Here is a 4429-nt window from a genome sequence, read left to right on the forward strand (position 1 = left end):
CATAAATTATATGAAATCTACACACAATTGCTCCTCTACTTTCCTTTTTTCCTTCTAACTCTACTATTCATAAACTACCTCATACATTATTTAAACTAATTCCTTTTAAAATCCCTGTAATATACATATTTATTATTCTCATTTTTTAAAATGCTGAAACAAGTACAGATAGCCCTAAGATTATACATTAAGCAAATAGCAAAGATGGGATTTGAAGCCAATATTCTGATATCAATTACAATTTTCCCATACTACAAGTCAGCTGTGAGTTACATTAACAACGTAATGAAGAACTTTGTAAATCAAAATGTTGCCCTAAAATTAAATGGGCAGTTTCATAATGAAATAAAAGATGAAAATGCATGATCACTTGCCAGAGATCATTGTAGAGAATAATTTTACCTAGAAAGTTATTCTGGATACTGTGTCTGATTAATTCTATATAATGAGATTATTTACATTGTATAATAAACAAACCATTTCCATTACTATTTGGATAAAAAACTGAAAAGGAGAAATAAAAAATGTCATCCAAATCTCATCACACAGAGACAAATGATAATAGTTTATTTATTTTAATAATGGCTGATATTTGATAACAATTTCAAGCATTCTGTATGTACATTTTTGTACACTACTTTTTATCATTTCATATCATAAGTAGGGTTGTGAGATTGGACACTGGAGAAGTTAGCTAAGGATACTAAGGCATAGAATTCTCAGTTAAAGTAGATAACCATGGTAACTTTCTTACAGAACTGTTCTATGGATTAAGTTGGCTAATGCATACAAAACTCTTCACCACAATCATAAATTATTTTTCATATTATTGAAAAGTATCTGTAATATTAATATTTAATGACTTTAAACTATATCACCATGTATAAGTGCCATGATTTACTTCATTTAAATATTGTCTTGTTTTCTATACATAGTTTCTTATCATTTATTATAAGTAATAGAGTAATAAATATTTCTATAGTTTAAATATTTTTTAATTGCATCAGAAGTCATTATATTAAGTCTAAATTCCAAAAGTAGAAATATTGGGTCAAAATCTATGAACTTTTCTGAGTTTATTTATTTATACTTATTGACCAATTACTAAAAAACTATGCACTGTGATAATGACTATTTCCGGCGATCAACAGACACAAATCACAGTGACAAAGAAATCAATTCATCAAGTTGCCTTTACCAATCTACATTGTATATACTTAATAAGAGAGAATCAAAATCTAGAGGAAGAACTTAAAGAACTGAAATGAAAAATAGATAAATCCACAAATATAGTGGGAGATGTATACCCTCATTTCTCATTAGTTGATAGAACAAGTAGATAGAAAAATCACTAAGCATATAAAATTTGAACACTAAGAATGATCTAGTTCAAAATAACATGTATAAGGGACACCATACAACTGTCAAATATCTTTTTATAATTTCAGCCACATATGGTACCAATTATTCATTGCTACTATATAGAAAGAGAACTGAATTTTTTTTTACCTTGTTTCCTGTAATCCATGAAGCTCACTTATTAGTTCTAGTAACTTCTTTCTAGATTCCATAGGATTTTCTAAATAGATAATCCTGTTATGTAATATATAGATACTTTTATTCTTTCTTTCCGATCACTTTTCTATCTTTTTCTTGTCTTATTACACTGTCCAAGAGCTCTGGTACAATGTTGACTAGCAGTAATATCAGAAGACATCCCTGCCTTGCTAATGCATTATGACATTGTTTGCAATACCAAAAGATTGTAGACACATTATTCTACAGAGAAGTTGTGCCAGTGTACAATCCCATGAGTAATAGATGTGCCTTTTTCTGTATACCATTGTCAAAAAAGATTTGTTGCTAAACCTTTGGATTTTTGCCAGTTTAATAGGTGAAAAACTGTATCCATCTCTAGTCTTAATTTCACTTATCTTATCATTAGAGAGGAATCTTTATATTTAAAAATTATATTTTTATTTACTCTATTTGCATTTTTGCCTACTGTTCTTTTAGATTAATGATCATTTTTCCTATGTATGTGTTCTTTACATAAAATGGGGATCAGTTTTTTAAAAGTGTTTTCAGGAAATTCATTGCCTTCAAAATATCTTTGGTGGCCCCATCAGGGACTGAAAAGCTCGTGTTTCTGATGTTACTAAGCTTTTCTGTACATGTTAATTTACAAGTAGGGAAATATCAATTGCTCTAGAAGTTAATCGGGCCAATCTCAGGATTTAGGCTCCAGGCATTTCTCCTTTGCATCTTTAAATTTAGACAACACATGACCTTTCCTCTTCCAACTGAGATTTTGATCTTGCCTCTTTCACTGACACTGAGGAGGTTATAAGTCTAGAGCTTGATAAGTGCTATTGCAGAAATATTCAACCAGTCTCCTAATCCTATCGATGGTTCTTTGGTAAAGTTCCTCTTACTTAACATTTTGTTCAATGACTATTTCTCTTGTCACTGCCATTGACCTAAACAAACCCTTATTTCTGACTTATTATAAGAACATTTTCACTTTCCTCACTGCTTCCATGCTCATTTTCCAATCCTTTTTTAACACACAATTACGTTCTGGATTTACAGTGATGAATGATATAAAGTCTTTGTCCTCGTGGACATTACAGTCCATTAAACAAAAATTATATAAACAAATACGTTGTCACAAATTTCTATCATTGCTGTGATAAAAAAGAACATAGTGCTCTGAGAAAGAATAAAAGGAGAGAGTCCTAATTTATATTTAGGATCAGAGAAGCCCTCACTGGGGAAGTGACATTTAGAGTAGAATCAGAAGATCACGTAGGAGTTAACCAGGTAAAAATTTAGAGGAAAATAATTCAAAACGAATGGATCAGCATATGCAAAAGTCCTAAGGGAAGAAAGAATTTGGTGTATTAGAGGAAAAGAAGGAAACCTGTTTGATTCAGGTGTCAACTTGGCCAGGTGATGGTGCCCAATTGTTCTGTTGCTGTAAACTTAAATCATCAGCATGTGAAATTCATCTATGGCTGATTACCTCTGGGGTTGGTTCAGGGGAGCACTTTCTGCAATGAGGCATGGTTTAATCTAATCAGCCAGAGTTTTAAAAGAAAACAGTCAGAAGAGAGAGTCTCTCTCTCAAATTCGGAAAATCCTCTCCTGGGGAATTCATCAAAGACCTTCATTAGAGGTGCTGGCTTGCAGCCTGCCATGACGACTTCAGACTCATGCATCTCCATGGTTGTGTGAGACATTTTACAGAGACTCATATTTACGTATATCTCCTTTTGGTTCTGTTTCCCTAGGGAACCCTGACTGCCACAAAGCCAACCTAGTGAAAATTTAGAGTACCTGCAGAAATAATATTGGTGGCAGAAATAATATTGGAGGCAGTAATAGTGGAAGAGGTTATCATGGACTCAACTGGAACGCCCCTCCGTCCTTGATGGCAACCTTCAAGTCCCAGGTCAGACAGCACCACGATGGAACTTTACCTTATATGACACACCAGGGCTTGCGTGTTTTCTACACGTTATCTCATTCCATTTCCACAACAAGTATTGGGTGTGAATTTTATATATGAGAAGCTGAGACATGGACTAATTTTTTTCTAGGTCATAAGGCTAGGAATCAGTAAAGGAGAAGCCATAATGGAAAGCAATTTTAAAGACAAAAATTTAAATCAGCCCAAAATGACATAAAATCAAAATTAGATTTCCTTCTCAATACTGACCGCTGTTCCTCCAATTCCTTGCTTAGAAGCAATGATTCATCAATTTCCTATGTATCCCTTGAGAAATTTTCTAATAAATTTCATCTATGTATTTGTATTTTGTCTACAAAATATATTTATGTTGTATGATGCATGTACGTTATTCACATTGATTTTAATAATTTTTAAAATGTTAAAACAATTTCAGATTTACAGAAAAGCTTGCAAAGATAGTACAGAAAGTTTCTATATTCCCCACACCCAGTTTCCCTTATTATTAGCAGTTTACATTAATGTGGTACATTTGTCACAATTAAGGAAATAATATTGATACATTGTTATTAACTAAGTCCATATTTTATTCAAGTTTACTTAAGTTTTTACCTAGTGTCCTTTTTATGCTCCAGGATCTCATCCAGAATACCACATTACATTAAGTCATGTACCTTCTTAGGTTTCTCTCAGCTGTGACAGTTTCTCAGCTTTGCCTTGTTTTTAACTCAACAATTTTGATAAGCTAGGAATTTTGTAGAATGTCCTGCTGTTAGGATTTGTGTCTAAGCAATGTCTATTGCTTATCCCACAGTTAGTCTGGGGTTATGGCTTTTGGAAGGAAGATCACAGCAGTCAAGTGTGATTCTCATGGCATCATATCAAGGGTGCATATTACAAGTGTGACAGCACTGTGCATCACCTGGATGAAGTGCTATTTGTCAGATGTTTCTACTG

The sequence above is a fragment of the Tamandua tetradactyla genome, chromosome 8, assembly GCF_023851605.1.
Source record: "Tamandua tetradactyla isolate mTamTet1 chromosome 8, mTamTet1.pri, whole genome shotgun sequence".
Classification (NCBI taxonomy): Eukaryota; Metazoa; Chordata; class Mammalia; order Pilosa; family Myrmecophagidae; genus Tamandua; species Tamandua tetradactyla.